Genomic DNA, 22458 nt, shown 5'->3' with positions numbered 1-22458 from the left:
AGTTAATTTTCTGGGCTGTTGCCTTGAACCTTCTGTCCTCATTCTCCTCCCTCAACATTGCTCGCCTCTTCTTTCCCCTGTCTCATTCTTACTACCTAAACACAATCTCCTAAACATAAGAGGTTAAATAAGAGCTGTGACAGTGACTAGCAGAAAAACACTCAGCAATTAAAAGGAAAAGGATGTACACCACAGGACTTGGTTTAAAACTTATCACAGTATTAACAATTTGGTGCTATGCCAGTCACCAAATGCTCAAGGCACCAAAGTCATTAAGCTTCTTCCCATTCATCCCTGAGATGGCTGCTGCATTCCCCTGTAGAAAGGTGGTTGCAGGTAAATACAACAGGAGGTTAAAATGCTAAATACAAGGAAATTCAACTTCTGCCAACCCCCCAGTGTAAGAAACCATCTCACAGAACATTTCAATTTCTATATGAATTTCAAATGAAAAGAGGAAGGGATGAAATTCAAACAATGCAGATTGTCAAATAATTGGGACAGATCTACATAATTGTTCTAGTCTCCAGAAGATATCCATAAATTATATATCTTGATTTAGAAAGATCATGTGAGTGTCCCAGCAGTACTGATGAAAGGCTATGAGCCTCATATTAATATCAGTAAGTTCTGGAACTGCTCAAGAAACCAAAGGATTCACTCATGGCTTCTTGGACTTGAGAGAACAGGGTGGCACCCAGCAGCACAACACAACCGTAAACAAGGACCTGAAAACTTTCTCTCTGTTATTGCCATCACCAGTGATAGATTGTTTCCAAACATAGAGTAAGTATCTTTGGTTGTTGGTTTTGGTTTATTTTGGGTGTTGGGTTTTTTTTTTGTTTGTTTGTTTGTTTGTTTTTGTTGGGGTTTTTTTGTTTTGGGTTTTGTTTTTTTTTCAGCTCCACGGGGACATACAGAATTTAATTCATGTTCCTATGTTAGTAGTAATGAAGACTTTTCCCCTTGCAGAAAACAAATAGCTGCAATTCACAGGCAACAGAGATAGGGTGAGGAGAAGAGTGATGTCAGTCTGTATAGATTCTTGTAACCACTCAATACGTGCAGAAAGTGTAAAACAAAATTTGTATGTATGTATAAAAAAAAAAACAACCCACCTTTGTGGGCCAGCAATTTTGCTTTTGATGTTGTTTAGATTTATAGGGCTTCTTCTGAGTTTTGTTTGTGTGCTGTATTTCTTAATGATCGACTTGCTGCAGTAAATAATTCAGGAAATCATCCTGTACTCCATTGTTCTTCAGGCATATGGATTTTTTTTCTCTTCAAAGCTTGAGTTTCTACTGCATGTTGAAAATTTCAAAGCTCTCCGAGGAACTGAATACAGGTTTTGTAATTATAACAATTTCTATCCTAGCATCTGTACATCTGCTGTACCCTTTAGGGAATAGAGCAAAACAAAATGTATCAATTCCCTCTGGATAAAATGTGACAGGATTTCCATTTTCTATTTTTCCAGACCACCTAAGCTTATTATTTTTAGAACATTACGGATTGTTATTAAGCAATAATAGTGGATTGTTGTAAAAACACAGACAAGATGCATAATACAGCACTTCTAAACAAAACCGCACAAGTACAACTCCTTCTGCAGCTGTGCAACTGGATTTTCATAGACTGTGGCAGAAAGAGATACACAGCACTTTACAATATCAGTCTTTTATAGAAAGATAGCTTGAGGTCTTCTACAAGAAACTGCTATTAACTGGTCTTGGTCACGGAGATGTATTTCAAAAGAAACCTTTTAAAGGTGTTCTAGTCTTATAAGTGTAACAGATTCTGCAAATTTCCACTATTTTTTTTTCCCTGAAATAAAACTTACAATGGGTATGTGCATATGCATAGGCAATATAAGCCATTACGTGCAATGGAACTTTGTGAAATATTTTTTATACTACTTTTCTGTATCATCGTGTGGCATACATATTATTTCATGTAACAGGTAATTCTGAAATAATGCACTGAGCTATCAAATACATATTAAGCTCTTCAATGAAAATATTATTTTTCTAGGGAACAACTTTCAATTGCCATTTTTTTAAAGTATGACACAATGAAAATAATCTACTTGATTTTCACCTGCATAGATCCTAATAATGACAAAAATTAGGTTGGACATCCAGGAAGGTGTTAAATTTGTAGGGGAAGCCTAGCCCTAATAAAGTTAATGGCAAAAATCCCATTTCGCCTTGGTGTTTTCACAAATCACTTTTGAAGACTGGTTAACTTTCTGCCTTTGTTATCATTTTAATTACGCTGCTACTGTTTTTTAATTATATGCACACATTGAGTCGTGTCTCTTGTGCTGCTTCTACACATTTCCCCATTCAGAATTTGAAAGCTAGAGAGGAACGCCTGATAGAAAAGAATATCTGAGTATTGCCTTCACTGATCCTACTCTGGTTTCTTGAACATTTCAGTGTGAGGGTGCACCAGGAGCATCACGTCTTGCTCTAATTTGTGCTGCACTGGTGCTTTGCTGTTGGTTGAGCAAGAACAGCAAGAACATGCACACCACAAGTAGCCCTGTTCCCCTGTTTCATCTGTGCCAAACAGAGCACTCTTCACCCTAAGCCAGCCCAAGACGAGGCGAGACCACATCAAACTTGATTGATACATTTATGATATTTTGTGTGGGCAAAATTATATGGTTTTATTATTATTTTAATTGCATATTATTGCTGCAGAATAAATGAGTAGGTCACCATGGTGGTAAAGTGTACACATGCTTGGGATGTGACCAGCAAAACAGAGAGGACCCAGTCTAACCTACACAGCTCCTATGAGCACAGAGTTATGTGGACCAGCAGATTAAGCTCTTCTATAATCCACTACAGTAATAACAAGGGATTCTGTGTGATTTGCAGTGAAATATTTTGGAAGAATTTATGATTCATGGAAAACCAACTAAGGGTATATGGGGTTATAGTGAGATTTAAAATAGAACTCTGAATCTGAATTGGGTCTGAATATATGCAAAATATTAAGCTTATTTCAGATAGATCCAAAATGTTGTTGATGTTTCTTAAAGAAAAGATGATTGAGATGCTGAATTCATACAAAAATGAGCCAAAAGTTAGAAGGAAAAGTGTCAATCTAATTCTTACAATTGTTACCAAGACAGCTGTTCATAATTTTCAGCATAACACCAGGCTATTCACAGCTGCTATCCTTCTCCAGGAGCTACTCTCTCTGTCTTTGACCAAACAGGTGGCTTTTTTCAACACTGAATCAGGCTCAGATGTCACCTGCCCATATAGAGGGACAGGAGGATGAAGAGCAGCTGCAGTTATGCCTAGCTGTACTACCACCTTTTCAAGGTCCTGCTCCTAGCTTGCTGCCAAGTCCTCTGGTCCTGCCCTCAGATGTTCTGTTTTTTAAAAATCATTTTTTTTTCTGGAAAGCCAGGGAGTTGACCTGAGCTGTTCCTGAGCAAGATACAGCTTGGATGGTGGATTGAACGACAAAGTCATAAAGAAACAAGGAGATAAAAATAACTAAAAGCTAAGAGGTGTCAAGGACAGCTTTTTAAATTTCTCCTTTGCTATAGACGATATGATGGTAAAAGGCTGTTCCTGATTCAATCCTGTTTAGTTTAAATGACTGCTGGTGAATGGTTTAAACTGCTCTGCTTACCTTTGAACTGAGCTGGACTAATATCACTTACAGAGTCGATCACTGAGTTGCAGCTAGAAGCATTGGGAGTTCAGGGCGCAGCCCAAACTGACAGAGCTCTGGAGCTGCCATAGTCCCTCCATGCAAAAACATACAGAGCAGCTGAGTTCCCACCTCCTGATAATCCAGCCCAATGTCCTTATTTTCACACAAGCCATATTTTAGGAATTGTTTGCTTTCTAATCCACTGCAAAGCCTTGGGCTCTTGATCGCCCACCTTTCACGTATACTGCTTTTCTCCTATGATCTCATTCCAAGCTTAGGTTGTTGAGCTGTAGGGGCACGCATGCAGTGAGCTCAAGTACTGATGAGAACACAATACAACCTGGTAGTTAGACTTGTATGGACATGCCTTGGCTAAATTTACCCTATCAATTCAACCTCATTGGTTACTTTAATCATTCTTTTCAGTGAACAAGGATCATAGACGCTACATCCTCCTGTAACACATGAACTCCTTTTGAAGTTCAGTGAAAGCCATTTGTAACAAAATGTTGCCAAGCAGCACCTCTAAAAGAGAAGCAATCAGTACCGTTTGGTGTTCCCAAATGAGTAGGACTCTGAGGGTAGGATTGCTGCAAAATCTTGTACTGAGAAAATGCTGTAAACAACTGGTTGGTGTTTTTACATGCATTTATAATACCTCATATAACTATGCAAAATATGCTTTTTAATGCTTTCTCCAAAAATGTTCCACCAATTTGTAAAAGCTCTTTTCTTTTTTTCTTTTTTTTTTTTTTCATTTCAAAGTAGTATAAAACATTGCACATCAATGCCCATTTTTACATAAATAACAGCCCCAGATACCAGGTCAAGTTTTACACAGACCCATGGTGTAAATGAAGGCTTATGCAAATACTCATTTGCCCTCCTCCAAAGAGGATTGAAGCCTGTCGTGGTTTGAGCCCAGCCGGTAACTCGGAACCACGCAGCCACTCGCTCACTCCCCCCCTTCTTCCTCCTCCCACTCCCTGAGGGATGGGGAGGAGAATCGGAAGAATGTAACTTCCACGGGTTGAGATATGAACAGTCCAGTAACTAAGGTATAATACAAAACCACTACTGCTATCATCAATGATAATAATGATTAGTGAAATAACAAGGGGAGAGGATACAATTGCTCATCACCCACCGACCGATACCCAGCCCGACCCGAGCAGCGATCTGGGCCTTCTGGGTAACTCCCCCCGGTTTATATACTGGGCATGACGTGCCATGGTATGGAATATCCCTTTGGCTAGTTTGGGTCAGGTGTCCTGTCTCTGCTTCCTCCCGGCTTCCCCTCCTCCCTGGCAAAGCATGAGACTGAGAAAGTCCTTGGTCAGAGTAAACATTACTTAGCAACAACTAAAAACATTGGTGTTATCAGCGTTGTTCCCAGGCTGAAAGTTAAAAAACACAGCACTGCACCAGCTACTAAGAAGGAGAAAAATGACTGCTATAGCTGAACCCAGGACAAAGCCTGCACTGGCTTGTTTTGCACTGTGCTCCAAAGCCGTCCTCTCTGATCAGTCCATATTGCATGCATCTTAGTTTCTTCCCATGATTCCTTCTTAGCCGTGAGACACGCGCAAACCATGGGAATCCAAACGAAGTGTTCTGCAGTTTAGACCTGGCCAGTCTGCTCCAAGTAGCAATAGCTCTACACATGAAGAGAGTGATGTTACACACCTCGATTGGCCTTGAAGGTCCTTGGCATGGTCTGCCAACATAGAAGCAATTTTCACTTTCCTCCATTGAAGAGAACTCTGGGAACTAGTGCAGTTGGTGTAGTACAGGCAGCAATTACTGATTAATGCAAGTAGGAACTTAGGGAAATCCTGGGTTTTAACACTATTGCTGTAGTAAGCTGGCTTGCAATCTGGCGTATGAAAGGACTATTATGTTCCCTCCATCCAAGGCTTCATAATGCAACTCTCTGCCTCAGATGACATTGTGCAATTGCTTTCTAACCTACGTTTTTCATATCATTCCTGTTGCTTTGACATTTGCAATACAAATCCAGGATGGTGTAAACAGACCTTTTAGCTACAAGGGATGGCTAAAAGGGGTTGATAGTATCAAAAATGGATCCTGCAGCAATGCTCTTTATCTTTTCCCTTCTTCTGCCTTATAGCCCTTTATCTCTTCTTTATGCGGAGCACAGAACTTCTTAGTTTCTGCTATCTAAATTAAAAGTCTTTCAGCAGTTAGTTAAACATAAGGAAACATGGATCTTTTGTGTGGTTTGGTAAAGCTCTCATTTTGTTGACTACTAATACAGCACTCAGAATACACTGTTATTTAGGGTTTTCTCATATGGAATCACAATGTCTAAAGGCATAGCAACCACAGCACCAGAGGAAGAACGAAAAACATGACCTCAAAAAATCAGTTGGGGAGGGGGATGTTTGAGAAAGTGAAGAATGCTTGAACACACACTTGGAGGAGATGTTTTTAAGTTTTTCATTCATTTTGAAAAGTTTGTCATAGCTATGTGATCATTGACCATAAACAGAAAGGTAGTGCTTTGGAGAGATGCATCAGATCAAGAACAGGGCTAATTGCATTGACAAGTTAGTGATGAAAGCTTGTGTTCTTTTCAGAAATGAAAGATACCTTAGACAGCATTTGCTATGTTCTACTAATTAAAAATATTGAATGCCTTCTAAAAATCAAAGTGGAAAATAGTATTGCTATTTTCCATCTCAAGAGTTAAACCTGAAACAGAATTTCTTTAAAAAGAGGAGGGGTGGAGGTGGACCTTTAACTCAAGGTTAGAAAGAACCATCAGAAATTTAATTTAATGTAGGATATCAAGGGTTAGGTAACAGCACTCTGGGCAGAGATGGTCTGCAGATTAAATGTTGACATATTTTTAAGGTTTTCCTACTCAACTTTTATCCTCTTCCTGTCTTGTCAGTGGACACAAAATAAACAGTTAGAGTAATATAGGAAAATAGCCTCAGGAGCTTCACCAAGAAAAAAATTAAAATTTCATGGCATTTCTGTGTCCATAAAGAAGAGAGGGCAAATAAGTCCTTTCCTGGGTTGTATTGGCAGCAAGTGGATGGCAGTTGCTCTTCCTTTCTGTAGAGGATGATGGATCTTAATCTGTAGTTCAGAAGTTCTCGAATAGTTTTAAACTAATTTTCTCATTCTGAATGCTCACAATGTTCTGAGTATAAAGCACATCTTACACAGACCAGCTTAGTGGTTGAGCACGCACACTAATGTTTAATCAGTGCTGGTGCTCCATTTCTTATTAATAATTCTCCCTGTATATTTTCAAAATGGTACCCTTTTTAAGAAATAGAAGAGTCTACAATTCTGCTACCAGGGTTTTAAAATGAAAAGGACTGCATTGATAGTGTTTTTAACTGGTAATAGACAAAAGAAAAAGCAGTGTATTATGTTGAACTCCTATTTCTTTGGGTTTAAGAGTGAATAGGAAAAAATACTGCAGTCAGGCAGCAAATAACAGGAAAAATCTGTTTTAACTCTACACAAGACAGAAAAAAAAAAAAAGCCTTTGGTTTAATAATAATCTTATTCAATTTTAGTTTGAGCATTGTAAATGCGATTCCAATTAATTTTACTTAGCAAGTGCAGATGGAGCTAAAATCAGATTGATACATCAGAAGATAAAACTCATATTTTATTCTAGGTGAAATAATAGTGAGATTGCCTTGCCATGTTTGATGAAGTCAGAGTGAACAGTCTATAGCATAGATGCTAATTTCAGACTGCTTGGATTTGGGTGGTCAAATCTGAGGCCAAAAAGAACATTTAACATTGTTATTATTACATGCCAGATTATAAAGATGAACACTTCATTAATAAATTCTCAGCATTTACAATTTCTTTTCAAAGCCCAGTGGAATATATTAATTGAAATTTTAAACACAAGTCAAGCAATTGAGTTAGCTATGCGATTATGTAAGTCCCATTAGTATTTATGTATATACCTCAGGCTGCCGAATAACTCCACAACCTGACCTCAGGTCATTTAAAAAACTTGAGCTGGAGCCAAGATTATGTGGAAATATCTAGGTGCTTTTAAAAATCCACTTGGATTCTTCTGTATGTGTTTAGTCAGTTGAATAACTAAATAATTTGTTCACTGGGCACTTTCACAGAATTTAGCTTTTTTTTTCTGTCTATCAAATTATTTGTCTCATTCACATTGATGGACCAAGCTGAGTTACAAACCCATTTGATCATATGTGAGTTTAAGATTATTAAATAACACTTGGGATCACACTCAAAATTTCTTGTGCTTTCTGCCTTTTCCTCTGTTGCTCATTGGCTGTTTGCTGAACTGTGCAAATGTTTCTTCTTTAGTAATGAATACTTATCCTTCATTGACTTCTTAGAGCAAATACTCCCATGTGCTTGTTAACTTTTTTCTTCTCCCTGCTCTAAACATGTTTTTCTTACATAAACAGCCTGTATTGCTCTGAATCCTTTGATCTGGAGATAAAAATTCCCACACCAATGACTCTTCTGATTTCCCTTCTCATTTGCAGGGGCGCATTTCTCCCCTTGGTCTTAGATGTTGGTAAGCATTTTTTTCCCTTCTGTGGTTTCTGTCTCTATGAACCAGAACTTTACAGTATGCAAGAGGGCTTAATATCTCTTGTCTGTAAAGGACATGCCAAGTCTCACTCACTTTGAACAAGAGATGCATTCATTCTGATTTTAAAATTGCCTTAAAATTAAATGGCTCTATTTTTGTGGCAGATGATTGTGCAGCGTGTTTCAATAAGACATTCAGAACACTGTTCCTAATCTTCCGAAATTTCATTTATTTAATTGTCGTATTTTCCATCTTGCACCAGGCTCCCCAGATTTTGAGATCTTGCCAGTGAGAAACCATTGTCTTCTCATTTCACCATCTTCCTCTGTGTTTGCTGTTGTTTGTAAAGAAGAAATGTGAAAAAAATACACTGGTACTATCTCCTTTTGTTCTGCAGCATTGGTAATTCTTGATATTCCACACCTTATCCTTCATGGTTTAAGGTATACTCAGAATTATGCGGTAAAATCTGAAGTGAAAACCAAGTACTTTTCACTGTCTGTCCTCAATATGGAAAGTAAAAATATTTTTTTTAAATAAAAGAAGAAAGAAAAGAATAAAAAAACCCTTAGAGTAGAAGTTGGCTCTATTTTGTTCTTTTTTATAGAGCAATTACTATGTCATCATAATCTACAAATCAATAATTTTTTTTATTGTGAATTCCTAACAATATAACTGAACTCAAGACCTGGTATTCTACTGCTAATATATACTCTGCTCCTTCCATACTCTAGTTCATCTCCTGAAGAAGCTACACTGCACTGCCAAGGTCTGCAAAAGATTAAGCAGGATCAAGAAAAATCCAAACCTCATGTATCAATCCCCAACGAAGTTGTCATAACAAGAGTTCCCTTCTATCTACCTCACCAACTTCAAACTTCAGCTGACTCCCAGACTTTCACCATTCTGTTAACAAATCTAGGTGAAGCAAAATGCAGCTTTGTATTCAAGAGCAGTTGATGTAAATAAAAGGAAATTGATGGCACAGAAGGCACAAGATCAGCAGAACATTTAAGATTTCTTGCCTTTCTTGTGGCAGACCAATGACAGTCATCACAGTTAACAGTTGAGGTTACCAGCCTTTTTTTTTCCCAAAGTTTAAACTATGAAAAATTCCCATAAGGCTCTAGATCAGAGGTCAATATTTCAGCAATGGATGCCTTTTTTTTTCTCGATATCTTAAGGATGTGCTGTATGAGGACACAAGGCAGACATGAGTTTCCTGTCCTTAAAAAAAAAAAAATTATAATTATATTGAGTAGCAAAGCTGATGATAACTTTGTTTATCTCATGCTACCAGGATAAGCTACTGCAATGCTAATTATAGGGTTAAAACCTAGACTTTATAAACCCAGAGAGATAGTTCTCTCTCTCTCTTTTGTTTGTTTTTTTGTTTTTTTTTTCCCCCCCCCCAAGGAAACTAATTCAATTAAGTGCTAACTGCTCTAGAATATTGTTGTGTACAACTAGACGGTGATCTGCAGAGTTCCTGCTGGTTATCTGTGGGCTTAAGTTATTTCAGCGCTTGGATTGCATTAAGAGACCAAATGACCAGTAGCTTCCTTAGGTAGTTGTCATACAAATGAGATTAGTGTTCACCTCAGGCATAACAGTTCTCACATAATTAAAAAAAAAAAAAAGTATATTATGATTAGATGACATTCTGAAAAGCTTTTTGATATTTTTCAAAAGTACCTTTCCAGTGAAAATCTAAATTAAAAAAAAAATCAGGTACAAATGCAGAATGACAGCAAATATATAGACATATGGATCTTGGATGAGTTTTGTTCATGTCTGAAAGATCATGAAGGATACAAAAGAGAATTGTGACACATGGAGGAAGCAGATTAATTAATTTGAAAACAACCTTTGTACAAGGAACAGTTTCAGCTAAAGTAATTAAATTTATAACGTTGTATAGTTGTCAAGGTTTATGTAAGGAGATGGACTCTAAACTATTCTCAGGTTCTGAGAGAATGCTGTAAAATCTCATAATCTAATAAGGTAAGAAACATTGATGTGCAATACTTAACAGTCCATTTTACTTGCAGAAATGTTGCGTGTAACCAAGAACAAACACATAATTCTGCCTGTAACTTATGCACTGATTATTATTTGCTGTTTCCTCTCTTTGCCCTGTTGCAAGTTCAGCTTTGGGAAACTTGCATTACTTTCTCTATCATCATAATCATTTTCCCTCTTCATGTCTACCAGGATTTCTCTGTTTCTGCTTTCCACTGCTGGCAGACTGAAACTATGTTCTTTCTACTCGCTACCACATCTGTCACAGCTGGTGATGTACTTGCCCAGCTAACTCTCGTCAGACACCTTGCTTGACAATGACAATGTTATAATCACCTCTTTGCATATTCTGCAGTTTCATGACTTGACTTAATCACGGGACTGTAAATAACTGCAGAGTAAAAGCTATTATTATCTTCTTGACCATTATTTATTTTGAGGACAATACTCATAAGTCATCTAGTGAGGAGATAAAATATTAAGAACAATTTTGTCAATGTAAACTCTGAAATACTGAGAGGGTTATGATGTTTGATTGTTAGCTTTTTTTTCCTTTGTGAATCTCAGATGCCAAGTAACTGTTGCCTTGATCAGAGAAAGTTTGTTGCCTAAGCAAAATGGTAGCCTGGGCATGTCTTTCACCATATTAATAGAACTCTATCTCAGCAAAGTGAGATTTGATTTTTGCCCTAGGTTTTCAGTGAAATTGCAATGCCCCATTAAGCAAATATTGATAGAGCCTCCTTGAACACATCTAGGAAGGAATTTTGAGTTACCTTAAACAGTAGCATAATTTAGTCTCCCTGGGAGGTAAGGTAAAACAGAGAACAATTTCTATTGTGTACTTTGCTCAGCAAAAACAATGTTTAAGACGCAAGGCTTATAATCCTCTTAGGTTTTGTGTTTAGCATGTATTTGGGACTTCTTGAAACTAGCTAAGCAATCCCAAATGAAAAAAGAAGAATTCCAAAAAGCCAGTATCAGAATGCTTTAAGTATATCTCTTCTGAATTCCCTGCCAAAGTCACTTCAGTTATCGAACTCATGCAAAAATGATATGCATGCATTCTTATAAGCAATTGCCTTTTCCTTTCAAACATTTCTGAAGAAAAAAAGTAAAGTTTAATTATGAAGAGATAACCAGAGATGTTACCCTCGGAATTTAATTATTATTTGATGAAGTTTCAAAAAACACAACTAAGTTATGACAGGGGCAGAAAGTATAGTAAAATTGTAATTATGAAATAGGAGATATGAATTAAGATAAGTTAGGAAACATTATTTAAGTGTATGCCTGTGGGAAGAGGAATAAAATAAGTGAATATTCTCTTGTTCTTATAAAACATTAACATTTTGAGTTAGAAGATGGATTAATTGATGCCATTTGCTGAAAGAATATGGAAACCATGCTACACTTTATCTTCTGGAACACCTTTCTGTGAGAGAAGTGGGGTGTTAAGGTTATAAGGTGGACTTGACTGTAAAAGCTGCAGACAGTGTTTCTTTGGAGGGGTGTCCTACTAGTGAAAGACAGGAAAATTGTAACTGGATTGTGCCAGTGCAGTTCAACCTCTCTGAAGACAGCAGCTTCTTCAGGAACTGGTGCTGTATTTTGAAATACACAAAATTTGATAATAAAAATCAAATAATTATGGTGGGATACACCAATAATGAACCAAAGATAAAAGACCAAGACCAAACTTTACACCACAGAAGCAGGCTGATGTATAAATTAATGCAGCTTCTACAGTTTACTCCTATAGCCCTGCAGTTGCAGTTAATGCTAACATATTTTGAGCAGCTGGAATTTTGGTCTGCTGGTTTCCTGAAGACAACAAAATTAAACATGCTTTCAAGGCTTCATATTAATGATGGATAGTCTCACATGCTTCTTTCAACTGTCAAGCTGTTTCTTAGCATAGAGAACTGCCTGCTTGCAGTGGAGAGAGCAGAGAGCTGAGAACTGATATTAGTGCTGAGCCTTCCTGCTTTTGAACACATCTGCCTAGGAGGCAGCTAAGTGGAGAACAGGCTGAACTGGAAACAGTGCTGATCTCTGCGTGCAGGATGTCTGTGCCCATGGCAGAGTGGTTGGAACTAGATGATCTTTAAGGTCGCTTTGAACCCAAACTGTTCTATGGTTCTAGGATGGAACAGCAGCCCAGTGTCTGTGCTGGGGAGTTGCAGTCTTCACTATCCCCTCCTCGCTCCCCCAAAAAGGGCAATCCAAATCTTCCTCTCAGTCCATCTGCCCACCCCACCTTCCTAGTTACACAAATACTCGCTGAGGGGTCTTCTGAAATGACAGCAACTCAATATTTAGCTTCCAAGGCTTGATTCAAAGGTAATGACCCAGGGATGAGTGCTGAGAGGTCAGTCTTGCAAATCTTTACACAAGCAGTAATCCATACACACTGAATATTCCCTCTAAAACTGGGATTAATTTCACATTAAGTCGTGTTTCCCAGGTATAATTTATAGTAAAACTAATCAGTTTTGTTAGATTTTACTTCCTAGAGAGGTCAAGCCCCCCAGCTAGCACTTCTCTTTGTTTCTCAATTCTTTAGCACCTGAACTTTCTCACTCTGGAGTTTGCATTCTGGTATTCCATTAATTTTGTTGCCAGATAGTGAAAACACATCTGAGGAATGCATCTAATCCCTAAATTAATTAATCGTAGAATCATAGAATGGTTTAGGTTGGAAAGGACCTTAAGATCATCTAGTTCCAACCCCCCTGCCATGGGTGGGGATGCCTCCACTAGACCATGTCACCCAAGGCTCTGTCCAACCTGGCCTTGAACACTGCCAGGGATATAGTATTTATCACTTCTTTTGGCAACTTGTTCCAGTGCCTCACCACCCTCACAGTAAAGAGCTTCTTCCTTATATCTAATCTGAACTTCCCCTGTTCAAGTTTACGCTCATTGCCCCTTGTCCTATCACTGCAGTCCCTGATGAAGAGACCCTCTCCGGTACCCTTGTAGGCCCCCTCCATCCCAACAACAATCTTAGAACTGAAGAGAGTACAAATACCTTGCATGTGTGTCTGTTGAGATTCCTTTGTACTGTCCTTTAATTAAGAACGTAACTTCTTACAATTATCCAACTGTCTTTTCCCTGCATTAACTAGTTTTCTTACTGCCCTTAGGAAAATACCAGGTTTTTCCTCCTAGCACACCCAATGGGAGGTTTCCTTGAGTGCGAAACCAAATCTGCCATTGAGGCTCCATTTTTATTTTTCTGGAAGGATGCACAAGTGCTGCAGTCTTTTGGTACAATTTTAATTCAAATCACAGATGAGTTCTACTGATACTTTGTGTTTCATTGGAAACATGCTGGTTTTTTGCTAATGACACTTTCTTTCCTAGGCACTGTGCACAATTTTTAAAAGAATAGGCTGGAAGTTAGAAAAAATAATGGAAATGGTACATTTATTCATTTGTGGTGTCATTTCAGTTTCATATATAAAAAATGTATAAGGAGGACATTCTACTATCAAATTTTCTGATCATATTGGACAGGAATTCAAACATATATTTACCTGTAGTTTCTGGAACAGTGGATATTAATTGCAAATACAGTTGTTTTTTGTGCAGAAATATAAAAAAAAGTCCTGCCTTATTTTTCTCACTCTTTTAATTTGTGAAATAACTAGAAGGGTACAGAATATATACCAAAAATCTCTAAAATTTAACCTGGCATCCTTTAAGAAATATTACTGCAAATTTTCAATCAATTGTTAGGATTTTAAGAAATTTCATACTTTTCTTATTTTCATCATGTCTGCAGAAGCTTCCCTAATCCACTGCCTAATCTCAGGAACATATATGCGAGAAGTGTCTGTATGCTATAGACCTCTCTGCACATTCATAAGTGGGAAAGTAAGAATCCTAATACTTGACACCATGCAAAAATGCAAAGATGGTTCTCCTATGGCAAAGTATTTGTGGTCTCCCTTTGTCTGTTGCTAGGAAACCTGTTAGAGAATTAATCAGGCAAACATCACAAATGCTGCTAAATCATGTGCCACACTACAGATTGAGCTGCTCCAAAGAGATGAGAAAACTTGCTTTTTCTGTTAACCCGGCTCAGACTGGTATGCAGCACAATTTCCTTCAGTAAGTACACTGCTGTACCAGTGCAAAATATTTACACTGTGTCTCCAGCAAAGTTGACAGTTATGTCTAGCCAAGAACTACTTGTACAACAAGGACAAACATAGGCATATTAGAAACTGAAGATGGAAGAACATGCTCAGCCAGCTTCAGAAGTTCAAAGTTGGATTATTGATTACATTTACTCTGAAAAGACCTGGAAATTATAACAGAGAACTGGCGAGCTCTGTCCACCCTGCCTTGAGACCCTGGCATGGGGACTGAAAGATGCTAAATGTGACAAAAACAGAGATTGAGTTGTCATGAAAGGTGTGACGCTACAAACTTGGAGAAAAGCACTGGGAGCTCCAGGAGCTTGCGCCACTTTACCTCTATTGGCATAGATCCAGTTATTCCAGTGTAATCATGCTTTTTCAGACCATTCCAGTTCCTGGGTGGAAAGGCAAATAAGCCATTCCTGTATCAGGCACTTTCAAATCAGTCTGGAATGTTCTTGTAAAGGAATTGTGCAGAAAAGTGTACACACACTCTTCAACTAAATGCTTAAACCATTGCCAAAACCGTATTTAGAGCAGACATCAGACTGGGGCTGGAATGGAAAGGGGGTGAAAGCTGGCACTTTGTGCACAAACTGGGACCTGAGGGCTCAGAAAAGAAAGGTAGGGAGCAGAAGGCTCAAAAACGCTGGAGTGGAGGGTCAGATACTCTGTTCTGCATTTCACAACATACGTTTCATAGCTGCTCAGCCTCAACTTGTAGAAATCAGATCTAAGATTCCTGCCATCAAAAGGCAAAGTTTTACAAAAATAGCTTTCCTCATGGGAATGTAAGCATGCCTTAACTGAGGAATAGGTCCATTGTGGTTTTGGACTTGGCAGTGGGTATGTGTTCTGATCCAAGTGATTTACACTTCAGCCTTAGGTTCCAGTTTCAGGATATACTTATCTGAGATCTCATTTTATTCAGCATAATTTAAATTTTTTCCAGGCTGTAACTATGACAGGGGCTGAAATTTTTCCGAGCATCTTTTGGATAACAAAAATGAGGCCTTGGAGTAAAGCCTGTGCATAGACTCCATGGAAAGAAGAGCAGGCTATTTTGCTCTTGAAGCTTTGTGCTACATTCTGGGGCATTTCTTATGCCAAATGAAAGATAAAGAACATTTTTTAGAAACAGACGGGAAATTTCAGAGTACTGGTAATGGAACTGAGAAAATCTCAACTTTTCATTTAGTCCTTGGAGGTTACTGGCTTGACGTCAGCACATGGGACTGCAACTGCTGCTCTACTCATGGTCTTGGTCAAGTTGCTATTGGGCATATGTGTCTCTTGCAAACCCACTACTGTGGCTAGTAATCTGGTTGTAGATTGCTGATATTCATAAAGCTGGTTTTGTTGTGCTAGTTAAAGGTGCTATTAAATACAAAGAAGAGGAATCAATCTTATTGAAGGAGCCAAAAAATGAAGTGGTGTGGAAAGCGAGTTACTTGCACTTCTCGATATGTGGCATCTCCCCATCAGGATGGGGACACATTAGCAGAATGAACAAGCAGACCTGCTGCTGCAGCTTGTAGTCTCAATCTGGAAAAAAAAAATTGTTTTCTGGGTCTTGAAGCCTGACCTCCAAAGTCACTAAGTACATTTTCAATTGAACAAAAAAAAAAGCTATTCCAAACCAACCTTCTTCCCAGCCCCCAAGTGCAGCACACCTTATGTTAGCTCCCTTCTGTCAAATTGTTCTTTCTGGGGTCATTTGGTAATTAGAATGGAATGGAGTAGAGTAGAGTAGAGTAGAGCAGAGCAGAGTAGAGTAGAGTAGAGTAGAGTAGAGTAGAGTAGAGTAGAATAGAATAGAATAGAATAGAATAGAATAGAATAGAACAGAACAGAATAGAATAGAATGGAACAGAACAGAACAGAATACAACAGAACAGAATAGAATCATAGAATGGGAATAGAATAGAATCATAGAATGATTAGGGTTGGAAATCTCCTTAAGATCATCTAGCTCCAACGCCTCCCACTAGACCATGTCGCCCAAGGCTCTGTCCAACTTGGCCTTGAATACTGCCACGAATGCTCCAGGGATGGAGCATTTACCACTACTTTGGGCAACATGTTCCAATGCCTCAATGCCTGAACTTCCTCTGTTTAAGTTTAAACCCATTACCTGTTGTTCCTCTCCAGCATCCTTGTAGACCTTGTAGACCCCCTTCAGACATTGGAAGGCTGCTATTAGGTCTCCATGCAGCCTTCTCTTCTCCAGGATGAACAGACCCAATTTTCTCACCCTCTCTTCATACAGGAGGTACTCCAGCCCCCTTATCATCCTCTGGGCACTCCTCTGGACTTGCTCCAACAGCTCCATGTCCTTCTTATGTTGAGGACACCAGAACTGCACACAGTACTCCAAGTGGGGTCTCACAAGAGCAGAGTAGAGGCGCAGAATCACCTCCTTTGAACTGCTGGTCACACTTCTTTTGATGCAGCCCAAGATACGGTCGGCTTTCTGGGCTGCAAGCGCACGCTGCAGGCTCATGTTCCATTTCTCATCAACCAACACCCCCGACTCCTTCTCCACAGGGCTGCTCTGAATCTCTTCTCTGCTTAACCTGTAGCTGTGCCTGGGATTGTCCTGATCCTGGTGTAGGACATTGCATTTGGCTTTGTTGAACTTCATGAGGTTGGCACCGGCCCACCTCTCAAGTGTCTCAAGGTCCCTGTGGATGGCATCCCTTCCCTCCAGTTTATCAACCAAACCACACAGCTTAGTGTCATCGCCAAACTTGCTGAGGGCACAGCAATCCATGTCGCCAACAAAGATGTTGAACAGGATTGGTCCCAACACTGACCCCTGAGGGACACCACTCATTACCCACCTCCAATTGGACATTGAGCTGTTGACCAAAACTCTCTGCATGCAGCCATCCAGCCAATTCTTTTTCCACTGGGTGGTTCATCCATCAGATTTATGTCCCTCCAGTTTAGGGACAAGGATGTCATGTGGGACAGTTGTTGGTGACACACCTATAGAAGCCCTTCCTGTTTTCTTTGACATCTCTGGCCAGACTAAATTCTAACTGGGCCTCAGCTTTCCTGACCTGATCCCTAGCTTCCCAGACAATGTCCCTGTATTCTTCCCAGGCTGCCTGTCCTCGCTTCTACTTTCTATAAGCTTCTTTTTTCCTTCTAAGTTTTCTCAACAGCTCCTCATCCATCCATGGAGGCCTCCTGGCCTTGCCCCATTTCCTTCTTGTCAGGATGCAAATCTCCTGAGTTTGCAGGTGATCCTGGAATATCAGCCAGCATTCTTGGGCCCCCTTGCCCTCTAGGGCTTTATCCTATGGAACCTTACTGAGCAGGTTCCTGAAGAGGCCAAAGACTCCTCTCTTGAAGCCCAGGGCAGTGAGCTTGCTGCGTGCCCTTCTCATTACCCTGAAGATCTTGAACTCCACCATCTCGTGATCACCACTGCCTTGGAGTGTCACATTCCCCACCAGCCCCTCCCTGTTGGTAAGCATGAAGTCAAGCATGGCACCTCTCTGTGTCAGCTCCTCTATTACTTGCAAGAGGAAGTTGTCTTCCACACAATCGAGGAACCTCCTGTATTGCTTGTGCTGGGACGTACTGTCCCTCCAACAGGTATCAGGATGGTTGAAGTCCCTCATGAGGACAATGGCCTGTGAGCATGAGGCTGCTCCTATCTGTCAATAGAGTGCTTCATCCACTGAGTCCTCCTGATTGGGTGGCCTGTATCAGACCCCCACGGTAATATCTCCCCTTTGACCCTAGCCCGCAAACTATGAATTGGCCCATCACCTGTCCCCAGGCAGAGTTCCATACTCTCCAGCCTATCATTAACATAATAGCTACACCCCATCCATGTCTGCCCTACCTGTCTTTCCTAAAGAGCGTATAACCTTCCATTCCAACATTCCAGTCATAGGAGCCATCCCACCATGTTTCCATGATGTCAGTGATATTGTATCCCTGTAGACATGCACACATCTCTAATTCCTCTTGTTTATTCCCCACACTATAGGGATTTTTATAGAAGCATCTGAGCTGAATAGAAGCGAATCAAACCGAATCGAATATTATATTTTCAGTTAGAAGGGACCTATATAACATTTATTCTTATTCTGATGAAGTCACCAGAGGACAAGAAAATGAAGTTCCCTTTTGCTTTTGTGTGCTTCAGAAAGCCTTCCCCCCCCCCCTGCTGGCAGTGCAGGGGATCCCCTTGCTGCATCAGTTCTTTAACCACTTTAACTAGTGGGTAAGTGGGAAGACAAGCATGTCGCACCAAATGCAAGTGGGTATGAGAAGCAAGCAGTTCCTTAAAGGGTATTTGGAGCTACAGCAAACATTTTCCTCAACTGTGCCCACTGTGTGTCAGCCTGCTATCTCAGAGAGGCTCCAGCAGGCACCCAGATCTTGCTTGCAAGCACTGTGCACACCTCAGACTACATGGCTTTGATCACAACATCATTGCACCTAGCACAAAGCCATAAAAATCCACCCCTGCAGGAACTCCTTCCCACACACAACACCAGCAGCAGTACCCCGATGCCAATGGGAGCAGGATAAGATGTCTGTGCTCCAGGTTTTCAGAGCACAGTGTGTGTCTGGCTTTACAATGTCTTTGTTGATGCATCCTTTAAAGTAGCCTACTGAGCTACAGTGACATCAGTTCCGCCTTACAGGTAATCGTGGGGAAGCTTAGTAAAATTCAAAAATGATCAGAAAAGTATATTTGAAATAACACAAAAATACCCCATTCAAACGTCTGCAGTTACATTGAGAGAACAGAAATATATGAGGGTCATAAATCTTTGCACACCTCGAGAGAAGTTATCTGGCTGCTTAGGGTCAGGGTGAGCAGTTGTTACAGACATATCCAAGAACTATTTGAGCAGCAACAGATTTTGATATTAGACACTGTTGATAGATGGATCTTGTGCTAGGTTAATCTGATCTGGCAAGGTGAATCTGAGATTCCTAATATGCATACAATGTATATTGGCTTTTCATGTACAAGACCTACAAAACTAAAGCTAACTCTACCAGGCTTCAGTAACAAATCTATTCATTTCCACTGGTTAAACCCTAAAACACTTCTGAAAACAGAGTGCTAAAACTGGAAAAATGGCTCTGGTCATACGCACCCAAGGAAATCCTCTTTCTTCCATCAGGAAATCCAGTCACTCTGTTCCATCAGCACCCCATCCCTCTTCAAGACATGCTCCATTCACTGCAATGGGTTTTGCTATGTGCCTTTGAAGAGGATTAGCTGGTAATTTTTGGTTGAATCTCTTGATTTTCTTTTTTCTCTTGCATGCTGATCCAGGCAAACAGATGTCTGAACACCTTGAAATATGCCCACTCTCACTCCCAGTCCTTCTCTCCAAACAGGAATTGTTCCAGCATCTGAAGAGATAAAAGGCATTATAAGTAATGACCCTTGTTCTGATTTCACGTACGGCTAGGCCTTACCCAGCAAAATCCTAATGCGTGTTTTACAGATAATTATGTATCAGAAGTGATAAATGTTCTGTGACAGCAATATATTACCCAGAGAGTACTACAATACTATTGTATCTGTGTGTGTGTTTTGCATGCAGTGGTGTGACAAACACACATCTAATGCACTGTTTGTAGAAACATTTTGCTTTTTGGAAACTGGATGATAATTTTGTGTAACTCAACTGAAATTTTGAAGGCAATTCTGTGTGTATTCAGCACTATTGCATATCTATAGTTAAATTTTATAATGGTAGATTAGCTTTTAATATCTATTAAAAGGAATTTGTAATCAGTTTGATGAGAGATGGCTACAAAGATGGTGCAATGCTGCTTTAAAATTATTGATTAGATCAGTAAAATGATATTGAAAGTAAGCATGAATAGCAAGCTTATTAAATAATATTGCCACGTCTCCTTCAGCAACAACTCCTGAAGTAACCTTAAGCAATATAAAATATATTAACACAATACTAAATTAAAAAAAGAGAAGACAACACACTAAATTGAGAATGAAAGCTGATAAAAATTAACAGGCTCTGGAGGTCAGGAACCAAAGGATTTTAAATGTGAAAGCAGAGGAAAACAAAGAAAAAAGTGTGAGCTATTTAATTATTTTAGCTTTTAAAGCTCTTTAATAAAGCAGAGTTCAATCTGAGAAATTATTATTGTTCCAGAAAAATAATTGACAGCTATAACTTCAGCATATTTAAAACAGTTTGAAACCAATTAGCTTCTCACCTAGACTTGAAGGAAGGCCAGTGCTACTTCTGTAGTATAATGTAATCAAATTCACATTGAAATATAACAGGAACTATCTTGATACAAGTTGGGTTTTTTCAAGTTTAGAAACAAAATTAATTGGACAGGTGCAGAGAGAGAGTCACCATACACTCACCATAAACTCATCAGTGGAAAAATCTTTTGTACAGCAATTCAATCTCCATCCTTCAGCAAACACAAAACAACTTTTTAATAGGTTTAACTTACTATTGAGTAATGCACTGACATGGGAACAGAATGGCAAGTATCCAAATAAACTCTAAGGGCTGGATTAAAACACATTAAAAATTACTAAGATTTCATATGTAATTCTGTATTTGGGCATGTGACTGTTTGGCTCTGGGGAAAGTTATGCACTCCAATTCTCTGGTTGTGTGTGCAGACAATGATTTCACCTCCATGACAGACCTGCACTTGTGCATTTATGCTTTGGTCTTCAGAGGATCTGTAGTTCTGAAAATCGTGTCAACTATTATTCTTGGGTTTTGGCCATTTGATCTCCTTAGTGCTTGGGCTTGCTAGATCCAGATCTAATATTGCCTCAATGCAGTTCCATTCTGACATGAGTGGGAATAATGTTTGCAATAAGAAAGGCTAAGACCATGAACATGACAGACCACAGAGTACCCAAGATCCCCACTCGGTCATCATCTGGCAGGGCTTCTGCTACCAGGTTAGAACCACTGTGACCAGATGATACAGAGGACTAGCCTGGCTAGTGCTCAAATCTGTTCAGGAATATTTTCATGGGTTAACTTTGTATGAGAAGATGCCATGCACATCATTATCATCATCATTATCATTGGATGCTGAGACTTCCAATATTTTCTTCCTTCAGTGTCATAACACTGACACAAAATCCATGTTTTGTCTACTAGTCACTTTGAAAGGAATGGAAATGCCGGGTCAGATCTGGTATAAAGATCTGGTATTAATAGTATATGGTCTATGCCTGGCAAGACCCAGAGTCTTTCATCACTTGAAGGATGTATCTGGCCCATGCCATCCAGCGTCAAACTTTTGGGGCCATCTTAGGTTACGAGATTCTCCTAGATGCTGCGCAGGCTGCAGTATTTAACATTCATTTTTTTTTTCTGAAACATTTGCAACTCTTTTTCACTCGATACAAGCTTAGCTAGTTACACATGCATTTTCGCTCCAGCTCAGGCTACCTTTCTGTGCACAATGACATATGTCTTGATACTGTTGATGGCAATGAGGGACTGGAAGGAAACACCTGCTTCCTACAGGCCAGGCCCCACTGCTAAAATCATATCGTGTCTTCCACACAGTTACAAAGAAAATCTTAAAGAAAGTTACACTTGTGAAAAATAAACTTTTTTGCCAAGTGAGCCCATTGAAGAGCAGTTCTTTGCACAGAGCTCACATTGCAGCTGCCAACCCACTTATGAATTGCACTGCATTTTACCCAAAAACTAGTGGGGACATGGTGGATTTAGGAGTGCTGGTGCAACCAGGCAGGTAGCTTCCGTCCATTCCAAAGCAGCTTTAATCAATGTTACCCCAGATTTTGTGCCAGTGGGTATGATGACATGGGATGCACCCACTGTGCTGTGAAATGTTGCTCCTGCTGGGGCTGTGGACTTCTATCTTTACAGGCATTTGGGCAGGCAGTGAGATGAGCTAGAGCTAGATCTGATGCAAAAACAAGCCTGAAGAACATATAGACAAAGAGCAACTGTAATGCTTCCTAGATGGTGGGGATGCCCACTAGGGCTGCACAGAGCACCTCCTGCTCTTTGT

Source organism: Strigops habroptila, chromosome 5 (assembly GCF_004027225.2).
Source record: "Strigops habroptila isolate Jane chromosome 5, bStrHab1.2.pri, whole genome shotgun sequence".
Taxonomy (NCBI): Eukaryota; Metazoa; Chordata; class Aves; order Psittaciformes; family Psittacidae; genus Strigops; species Strigops habroptila.
The sequence above is the reverse complement of the archived record's forward strand: the minus strand, read 5'-3'. Positions refer to the sequence as shown.